The sequence below is a fragment of the Molossus molossus genome, unplaced genomic scaffold (assembly GCF_014108415.1).
Source record: "Molossus molossus isolate mMolMol1 unplaced genomic scaffold, mMolMol1.p scaffold_m16_p_2, whole genome shotgun sequence".
Taxonomy (NCBI): Eukaryota; Metazoa; Chordata; class Mammalia; order Chiroptera; family Molossidae; genus Molossus; species Molossus molossus.
In genome coordinates, this window is record NW_023425355.1 from 114,876,422 (window position 1) to 114,887,199 (window position 10,778).

General features: G+C 44.0%; 1 long non-coding RNA gene across 1 annotated transcript; it reads left to right on the forward strand.

The window, feature by feature from the left end:
* Positions 1-3,610: 3,610 nt before the first annotated feature.
* Positions 3,611-10,778, forward strand: LOC118635625. The gene is made up of 3 exons (XR_004960542.1): positions 3,611-3,649; positions 10,065-10,121; positions 10,655-10,778. It is a non-coding gene; the product is annotated as an uncharacterized LOC118635625 (long non-coding RNA).

Genomic DNA, 10,778 nt, shown 5'->3' on the forward strand with positions numbered 1-10,778 from the left:
AAGGCGAAGCGGTTTGTGTTTCGCAGACCTACTGCAGCATCTGGCTTCAACTTCCAACTGGTGATTTAGTCGCCAACCTGCAGGGGAAAACCCAGCTCCTCCTCATCAGGCAAGACTCGCCCAGCCCAGCGTGGGGCTGAGGCAGCAGCTAGATAAGAACAGGAATGAAAAAGCAGGGAGAGATTTGTGAGTTGAGAGGAGTCTAGGGGTTGGGGGAGTGATTGGGGGTGGGAGGGGCATTGAAGGGATCAAAGGGCGCCCCCTCAGGCCAAACCTGTGGAAAGTGCTTTGATCTCCTAATCACATCTATTTATCTTGGGTCCAGCCTGAGACAAAAGAACCACCAGAAGGACCATCCTTTGAGGGCAGGCCGGGCTTCTCCCAGGCTCCCCGAGGGCCACTCTGACCACTTGCTTCTCTGTGGGTACTGGGGACCTTGGGCAACCAAGAAGGCAGTCCGTCCTGGGATCTCTGAGCCCAGAAAGCTACCAACAGGGAGAGGGGGGCTAGAAATTACTGGACTATGACCTCAGAACTAGGCCTGGAAAATGAGAAGTAGTGGCCAGACCTGAAGTGGCAGCCCGATGCAGAGGCAAGAGCAGACACTTGTCCTCGAAGATCTCCAAGTGTGTGTTGTGGAGACAGGCGGGCCGGAGTGGGGGAGAAGCCAGTCAGTTCTCAGTGGCCTTTCATTCGGCTTCTCCCACATCTAATAACAACAGTGATCACAACACTTACTTTGTGCCTGGCACTGTTCCTCATACTGTCCCTTTATGAACCCACAGCTATACTACCATAACCCCCATTTTACAGATGAGGAAACTGAGGCACAGAGAGGTTAAGCGACTCACACAAGGTTATCTGATCTGCAAATGCGGAGCAGGACACTTGGACGCAGACAGACTGGCTCCGTGGTCCACAGGCCTCACCACTGAGCCTACAGCTCGCTCACCCCCATTTTCTTCCCCTCCTGCCTTCTGACCCCGAACTAAGACCCAGGCAAAACCAGGACATAAGCGGCCCTGATCTGGCTGTAACATCTAGACTTGTCCTCGTCCTCATCTATTTTGTCAAATGCCAATACCACCCCCCTGCCCCAGGGGGGGGGGGGGCAGGGTCGAAGCTTGAAAGACACCGGGAATGTGAAAGTTGTTGAAAAAACAACAACAAAATGATAGCGCTATGCAAATGTAGTCTATTGTTCTTTTCTTTCCTCTCTCCACTCCTCCGGGCTTCCCGAGAGATCAAAGTGAGGAGAGGTGAGTGGTGGAAAGAGCTTAGAAAGCAGAGCTGACGGCGGGAGGGGGTGGGAAGCTTTTCGGGGCTGGAAAGGGCTGAAACCACTCTCCTTGAGGGTCTACCAGCAGAACCCTTTGTCTTGCAACTCCAGGAGGCGCCATTCACATAGGATACAGTACTAATGGTGACCCCTGGAGTCATTCACCGTGCCTACCAGGCTGAGTGGAAGAAGCTTCTAGAAAGGGCACTTCTGCCGCAGGGGGAATAGGCCAGCCCTGACCACAGCCCCTGGGCCTGGGGAGCATGAACTGAAAGGCCCGAGGTGTTGGGGGGGAGGGTTAGGGAAAGGGCAGAGGCCAAGAGAGGGGTGTAGGGAGGCCCAGGAGGCGAAAGCGGGGCCGCCGATGGAGAAGGCACAGGGAAGCCCCCGCCCCGCCCGGGCTGTGGGAGGGAGACCCTGACCACATCAGGGGTGTGTGGCGAGGAAATGAGGCCTCCTTAGGAACGAGCTGCAAATGAGAACCGTATGGAGTTTCGGGATCCCCGAAGGAACACAGGGAAAGGATACAGTTGCGTCCATGGGAAAGTTATTATCATCCCGGCTGAAGTTAAACATTCAGGAGGGTCTGCTTTCCATCTCCTCCGCCTGGGAGCCTGCGAAGGGGGAGGTGCGCCGGCTCGGCAGGAGGGCCTGGGGGGGTCACGTTTTCCGAGGGGAGCCGGGGACGGCAGGGAGGGGCTGTCAGAAGCAGCTGGGGGAGGCCCTCCGAGCCCGCAGCCTCTGCTCCTGCCTTGTGTCTGCTTGATCTCCCCCCGCGCTCAGGAAGCCGGTCTGCAAACCGCGGGGTCTCCCTGGGAGGTGTCGCAAGCTGCGCGTTACCTCTCCAAGTCCCTGCGCGGATGGAGGAGGGGTGAGGTCCCTGGGCCCTGAAGAGAAAAACACATCACGGAGAACTTGGAAGGATCTGCGGGAAGACACGGGGTTCGGGCTGCGGGATGGTTCTCCCTCCCCTCCAGATGTGCTAGGGGTGGACGTGAGTCCGAGAAAGAATGGGGACCAGCCTCCAGGTGCCCTGCCTCCACCAGCATCCACTGGTGACCTTTGGGACAATAAAGCTGCCTCAGAAAATGGCCCTCCTGCCCTGGCCGGTTTGGCTCAGCGGTTAGAGCGTCGGCCCGCAGACCGGAGAGTCCCGGGTTCGGATCCCGCTAAGGGCATGTGCCTCGGTTGCAGTTTGTCCCCAGCCCTGGTTGGTCGTGTGGGTGGCAGCCACTCGATGTGTCCCTTTCACATTGATGTTTTTCTCTCTCTCTTCCTCCCTCTCTCCTTCCCGCTCTATCTGAAGATAAATGCAAAAGTGTCCTCAGGTGAGGATTAAAACAAAAACAAACAAACAAACAAACGGCCTGGGGGAAGCTGGGTTTTCAGGCTTCAGGAGCAAAAGTGTGTGGGCAGAAAACAGTGGCCTCCAAGCCTGCGAGGACCTAGCACCTTCTCAGGCCCTCAGAGAGGGCTCCTTCCCAGCTACCCCTCTGCCCAGAGATTTTCTTTTTCTTTTTTTAATTGAATGTATTGCGGTGACACTGGTTCATAAAACCATACAGGTTTCAAGTGTACAACTCAACAAAACATCATCTGCACACTGCATCGCGTGCCCATTGCCCAAAGCCAATCTCTTTCTGGCCCCATTTATTTCCCCTTTGCCCCCCTCCCCTTACCCCCGGCTCCCTTTCCCTCTGGCTAGCCCTACACTCTACACTGCTGTGTGTCTATGTGTTGTGTACGCGTGTGTGCGGGTGTTTTTGCTTAATACCTTCACCTTCTTGCATCCAGCCCTCCAACCCCTTTCCCTCCGATAGCTGTCAGTCTGTTCCATGTATCCATGACTCTTTCATTTTGTTCATAAGTTTATTTTGTTCGATTCTACATATAAGTGAGGTCCTACAGTATTTGTCTTTCTCTAACTGGCTTGTTTTACTTAGCATAATAATCCCCAGGTCCATCCAAGCTGTTCGCAGAAGGTAAGATTCCTCCATTTTTGCGGCCGAGTAGTATTCCGTTGTGTAAATGTACCACAGCCTTTTATCACTCATTTTTATCATTCATCTGCTCGTGGGCACTTGGGCCGTTTTCAGATCTTAGCCATTGTAAATAACGCTGCTATGAACATAGGGGTGCATACATTCTTCTAAATTAGAGTTTCAGGTTTCTTTGGATATATTCCCAGAAATGGGATTGCTGGGTCAAAGGCAGGTCCATTTTAAATTTTTTTGAGGAAACTCCATATTGTTTTCCACAGGGGCCCCACCAATCTGCATTCCCAACAACAGAGCATGAGGGTTCCCTTTTCTCCACATCTTTGCCAGCACTTGTTGTTTGTTGACTTATTGATGGCGGCCATTCTGACAGGTATGAAGTTATATCTCATTGTAGTTTTAATTTGCATCCCTCTGATGATTAGTGATGTTGAGTATTTTTTCATATTTCTATTGACCATTTGTATGTATTCTTTGGAGAAGTGTCTATTCGGGTCCTTTGCCCATTTCTTAATTGGGTTGTTTCTCTTCTTGGTGTTCAGGTGTATAAGTTGTTTATATATTTTGGAAATTAATCCCTTACCAGATGTATCATTGGCAAATATGCTCTCCCATTCAATGGGTTATCTTTTTATTTTGTTGATGTTTTCTTTTGCTGTGCAAAAGCTTTTTAGTTTGATGTAGTTCCATTTATTAATTTTTTCCTTTGTTTCCTTTGCCCGAAGACATATGATGGCAAAAATATTGCTACAGAAATTTCTGAGATTTTACTATCTATGTTTTCTTGTAGGATTTTTATAGTTTTGTGAGTTACATTTAAGTCTTTAATCCATTTTGAGTTTATTCTTGTGTGTAGTGTAAATTGGTGGTCAAGTTTCTTTCTTTCTTTCTTTCTTTCTTTCTTTCTTTCTTTCTTTCTTTCATGTATCTGTCCAATTTTCCCACCCACATTTATTGATAAGACTGTCTTTACCCCATTGTATGTTCTCGCTTCCTTTGCAAATATTAACTGACCATACAGGCATGGTTTTATTTCTGTGCTGTCTATTCTGTTCCATTGATCTATATTCCTGTTCTTGTACTAATACCATACTGTTTTGATTACTGTGTCCTTGTAGTATAATTTGATATCAGGTAGTGTGATATCCCCAACTTTGTTCTTTTTTCTCAAGATTGCTGAAGTTATTTGGTTTATTTTGTGGTTCCATATAAATTTTTGGAATACTTGTTCTATATCTGTAAGATATGACATTTATATTTTAACAGGAATTGCATTGAATCTGTAGGTTTGCTTTGGGTAGTATGGACATTTTAATGGTGTTAATTTTTTCTATCTATGAACATGGTATATGCTTCCACTTATTTGTATCTTCCTCGGTTTCTTTTTCAGTATCTTATAATTTTCCAAGTACAGGTCTTTTACCAACTTGGTTACATTTATTTCTAGGCACTTTTTTTTTTGGAATAGTAAATGGGATTGTTTTCTTTCTTTCTTTCTTTCTTTCTTTCTTTCTTTCTTTCTTTCTTTCTTTCTTTCTTTCTTTCTAATCCTCACCCGAGGATAGTTTTCTATTTATCTTTAGATAGAGTGGGAGGGAGGGAGACAGAGAGAGAGAAACATCAATGTGAAAGAGACACATAGACTAGTTGCCTCCTGCACGACCCTGACCAAGGTCGGGGACGAACTGCAACCTAGGTACATGCCCTTGACTGAAATTGAACCCACAACTCATTGGTCTGCAGGCCGATGCTCTAACCGCTGAGCCAAACCAGCCAGGGCAATGGGATTGTTTTCTTAATTTCTGTTTCTGATAGTTCATTATTGGTGTATAAAAATTCCACCAATTTCTGAATATTAATTTTGTATCCTGCTATTTTGCTGAATTCATTTATTAGATTTAGTAGTTTTTTGGTGGAGTCTTTAGGGTTTTCTATATACAATATGATGTCATCTCAAATAATGACCGTTTTACTTCCTCCTGCCTTTCATTTCTTCTTCCTGTCTGATTGCTGTGGCTAGGACTTTCCATACTATATTGATAAGAGGAATGAAAGCGGATATCCCTGTCTTGTTCCCAATTTTAAGGGAAACACTTTTAGTTTTTGCCCATTGAGTATGGTGTTGGCTGTGAATTTGTCATATATGGCCTTTATTACATTGAAGTATTTTCCCTCCATTCCCACTTTGCTGACAGTTTTTATCATAAATGGGTGCTGGATTTCATCAAATGATTTTTCTGCATCTATTGATATGATTCTGTGATTTTTTTGTTTATGTGATGTATCACATTTATTGATTTGCAAATATTGTACCAACCTTGCATCCCCAGAACAAATCCCACTTGATCATGGTGTATGATCTTTTTACTGTATCACTGGATCCAGTTTGCTAATATTTTGTTGAGGATTTTAGCCACTATGTTCATCAGGGATATTAGCCTATAATTTTCTCTCTTTGTTGTGTCTTTATCTGGTTTTGGAATTAGTATAATACTTACCTCATAAAAAGAGCTTGGAAGTCTTTCTTCTTCCTGAATTTTTTGGAATAATTTGAGAAGGATAGGTGTCCTTTGAATATTTGGTAAATTTTGCCTGTGAAGCCAACTGGTCCAGGACTTTTGTTTGCTGGGAGGTTGTTTTTTTTTTTAATTATTATTTTGATTTCATTAGTTGTAATCTGTCTGTTCAGATTCTCTGATTCTTCCTGATTCCGTTTTGGAAGATTGTATGTTTCTGGGAATTTATACATTTTGTTCAGATAGTCCAATTTGTTGGCAGATAGTTGTTCGTAGTATTTTTTTTTTTTTACAATCCTTTGTATTTCTGTGGTGTCAGTTGTTATTTCTTTTCTTTTATTTCTGACTTTATTTATTTGGGTCCTCTCTCTTTGTTTCTTGATGAGTCTGGTTAAAGGTTTGTTAATCTTGTTTATCTTTTCAAAGAACCAGCTCTTGGTTTCATTGATCTTTTATATATATATATATTTTTAAGTCTCTATGTTATTTATTTCCACTCTAATCTTTATTATTTTCTTCCTTCTACTTACTCTGGACTTCGTTTGTTGTTCTTTTTCTAGTTCTTTTTTTTTTTTTTTTTTTTATCCTCACCCGAGGACATTTTTGCATTTATCTTCAGATAGAGCAGGAGGGAGAGAGGGAGGAAGAGAGAAAGAGAAACATTGACATGAGAGAGACACATCAAGTGGTCACCACCCACACGACCCCAACCAGAACCAGGGACAAATCACAACCGAGGTACGTGCCCTTAGCAGGAACCGAACCCAGGACTCTCCAGTCCACAGGCCGACACTCTAACCACTGAACCAAACCGGCCAGAGCTAGTTCTTTTAAGTATAGGGTTAGATTGGTTATTTAAGATTTTTCTTGCTTCTTGAGGTTGGCCTATGATGCTATGAATTTCCTTCTCATGACTGCTTTTGCTGTGTCCCATAGATTTTGGGTTGTTATGTGTTTATTGTCATTTGTCTCTGGGTAATTTTTGCTTTCTTTCTTGATCTCACTGTTAACCCATTCATTGTTTAATAACATGTTATTTAGCCTTCATGTATCTGAACGTTTTGAGTTTTTTAATTGCAATTGATTTCTAATTTCATACCAGTGTTGTCAGAGAGGATGTTTGATATGATTTCAATCTTCTTGAATTTAAGACTTGTTTTGTGTCTTAACATGTGGTCTGTTTTTGAGAATGTTCCGTGTGCACTTGAAAAGAAGGTATATTCTGCTGTGCTGGGATGAAATGTTTTGTAAAGTATCGATTAAATCCATCTGATTGTGCTGTTTAAGGTTGCTGTTGCCTTGTTGATTTTTTGTCTGGAAGATCTATCCATTGATGTCAGTGGGCTGTTAAAGTCCCCTACTCTGACTGTATTACTGTCAATGTCTACCTTAATGTCCACCAAGATTTTCTTTATATATTTAAGTGCTCCTATGTTCAGTACATATATGTTTACAAGTGTTACATTCTCTTGTTAGATTGATCCTCTTAGTATTATGTAGTGACCTTCTTTGTCTCTTGTTATGGCTTTTAAAGTCTAGTTTGTCTGATACAAGTATTTCTACCCCAGGTTTTTTTTGTTTACATTTTCATGGAATGTTTTTTCCATCCCTTCACTTTCAGTCTGTGTATATCTTTTGTTCTGAGGTGGGTCTTTTGTAGACAGTATATATATGGCTCATGTTTTCTTATCCATTCAGCTACCCTATGCCTTTTGATTGGATCATTTAATTCATTTACATATAAGGTCATTACTGATGGGTACTTATTTATTGCTATTTTATTCTTTATACCTATGTTGCTCTCTTTCTTTCTTTCTTTTTCTGCTTCTTCTTAAAGCAGGCCCTTTAACTTTTCTTGCAATAGTGGTTTGGTGGTAATGAACTTCTTTATCTTTTTTTTCTTTATCTAGGAAGCTCTGTATTTCTCCTTCACTTTTAAATGATAGCCTTGCTGGATAGAGCACTATTGGTTATAGGTCCTTGCTTTTCATCACTTTGAATAGTTCATGCCAATCTCTTCTGGTCTGAAGTGTTTCTGTTGAGAAATCAGCTGACAGCTTTATGGGAGCTCCTTTGTAGGCAACTAACTGTCTCTGTCTTACTGCTTCTAGGATTCGCTATTTGTCTTTAAACTTTGCCATTTTAATTATGATGTGTCTTGGTGTGGGCCTCTTTGGGTTCATCTTGATTGGGGCTCTCTGCACTTCCTAAACTTGTGTGACATTTTCCTTCACCAGGTTATGGAATTTTTTAGCCATTATTTCTTCAAACAGGTTCTTGATCCCTTGCTCACTCTCTCCTCCTTCTGGTACCCCCATGATATAGATGTTGCTAAGGTTGATGTTGTCCCAGAGGTCCCTTAGGCTTTCCTCATTTTTTAAAATTATCTTTTCTTTTTGACTCTCTGCTTGGGTGCTTACTGTTATCTTGTCCTCTAAACTGCTGATTCGATCCTCTGCTTCATCTAACCTAATGTATTCTTCATTTCAGATATTGTATTCAGCCTGGCCAGTGTGACTCAGTGAATTGAGGGTCGTCCCATGGACTGAGAGGTCCTGGTTTGACTCCTGGTCAGGGCACGTGCCCAGGTTAGGGGCTCAATCCTTGGTGGGGGGTGTGTGCAGGAGGCAGCCGATTGATGTTCCTCTCTCACATTGATATTTCTATCACTCTCTCCCTTAAAAATCAACAACGAAAAAGAGGTTCTTAAAAAAAAAAGATTTTGTATTCATTTCTGACTGGTTCTTTTTATGCTTTCTATGTCTTTTAATTCTGTCTATCTCTTTGTTTAAGTTCTCACTGAGATCATTCATTCTTCTCCCAAGGTTCTTGAGCATCCTTATAAGTATTGTTTTAAACTCTGCATCTGGTACCTTGCTTGCTTCCATTTCGTTTAATTCTTTTTCTGGGGATTTCTCTTGTTCTTTCATTTGAGGCATATTTCTCTGCCCTCCCCCCCATTTTGTCTCTGTGTGTTAGGTAGATCTCCTATGACTCCCAAACTTTTTATGATGGCAATCTTCCAGATCACTGGAGCTCGGTGCTCCAGGAATGTTTCTTGTGGTTATGTGTACCCTCTGGTTGTAGCTGAATCTTGAATGCTGTTGGCTCTTTTGTCGGTGGAGTTAACCCTTCCGGCTGGGTGACTATAAGGATAAACCTTGATCACTGTGTGAGTCACTGCAGGAGCTGCTCCCTGACGTGGTGTTATTCTCAGTATGGTCTGGTGCCAGACGGACTTATCCTTTGGGTGTGCTGCTTATGTGGTTAGTTGGGTCGAGCTCTGGTGTGGTCTGAAGCCCACCACTGGTTGTGTTGGCTCTGGGTCCACTTTGGTGGGGTTTAGGTACAGGTTGACGTCAGATGAGTGTAAATGGCCTGGAGCTATCATGCTATTCATTGTTTTTAGCTGTGTCTACTGATCCTGGGTGTGCGTAGGAAGGGTCAGTCTGTTTACAAGGGTCAGCTTCCTCCAGATTTAAGCTGGAGACAGATCTATAAAAGGTCTCAGACTCCTTGAGGTCCTCCCCCCTGAGGTTGCCTTTCTGTATCTCCACCCTTCTTACCAGTCTCTATGTGGCTTTTTCTGTAAATCGTTGGTTATGGTATTTCAGTTCAGCTAGCCCTCAGTTGGTTATTCAGGTTGTTTGCTCTATAATTTAGCTGTAAATCCAGTTTGGTGCCAGGAGGAGGTGAGTGTAGCTTCCATCTACTCTGTAGCCATCTTGGAATCCCCAGAGATTTTCAATTCCCTGAGCTCGGAAGGCAGAAGCTGCCTGTTAGCTGCCTCACAGCTCCGATCCACCTTCTGGTCCATTGCCCTACTGAGGTTTTATGGGTTTATCTCTCAAGAACCACAAGGGGGAAAGACAGGGGCTTTTTAATGGCTCCTTTCTGACATACAAATATCCCTCCTTTCTGGACAGATGGATGCCTGCCTGGGTGTCAGGATCTGTGAAGGCTTCAGTCAAAATAACGATTCCCAGCTTTTACGGGCTTCCCTGGCACTCTCCGTGGAAGGAGGGGGACCCCAGTCCCGCTTCCACTGACTGAGAAGTGTGGTGAAGCAGGCATGGGCTCTGGAGTCTGCAAGTCCTAGGCCTTGGCCCCAGTTTGGCCAGTGGTCAAGCCACATAACCTTAGACCAGTTTTCTCACTGTCAAAACAAGGAAAGTAACACTAGTGGCTAGAATGGTTTTAAGGATTAGCCGACGAAACACGTCTAGCCCATGGGAGGCACATGCCAAATAAAGATTCCTTTCTCCTCTGCAGCCTGATCCTGGACCCACCCTGAGGAGACATGGGCAGTGAGGAATGGAAATGAAATGAGTAAGCAATTAAATTCAGATGTTAATAACAGAGCCTTAACTACACAGGCTTACATGAATATGAAGTTTATAAAACTCTCATAAAAAGAGCCCAGTGCTGGGCAGTCGGGGGCTGGTATGGCAGCTCTATAGTAATCAGGGTCCCAGTCTCCTTCTACATTTCTGCTTTGCTTTCTTTAGCATGGGGCTTCCATCCTCAAGGTCACAAGATGGCTGCTGGAGCTCTGGTCATCATCATTCCAGGCAGAATAGGTTTAGGAAGAAAGAGAAGGTCAAGGGGCAAAGAGGACTCCTCACAGCTAAATGAGCCACCTCTAAGCTTGAAACAAAGCTGGGATGTGGTCTTTTAGCTGGATACAATGTTATCTCTAATAAAATCCAAGGAAGATGAGAATACAGAGTTGATATTCATGGGTATAGCAGCAGTGTTGTTAAAATATTGAAACATCTCCTTACTGATGAAAAAAATTCCTTTTCCCAAGCCTGGCCCCAGTGTCCCTCCTTGTTGCCCTGACCCCTCCTCTATTTCCCCAGGACCCAGCAACAGAAGGGTCAATGCCTGGCCTAGTAGAGACCCTCCAGAAGTGTCCTTGAGCACTGGGCAAGCATCTACTCTGATTGGTTGTTGCCCAGACTATATGGCGGTGAAATATTTCAG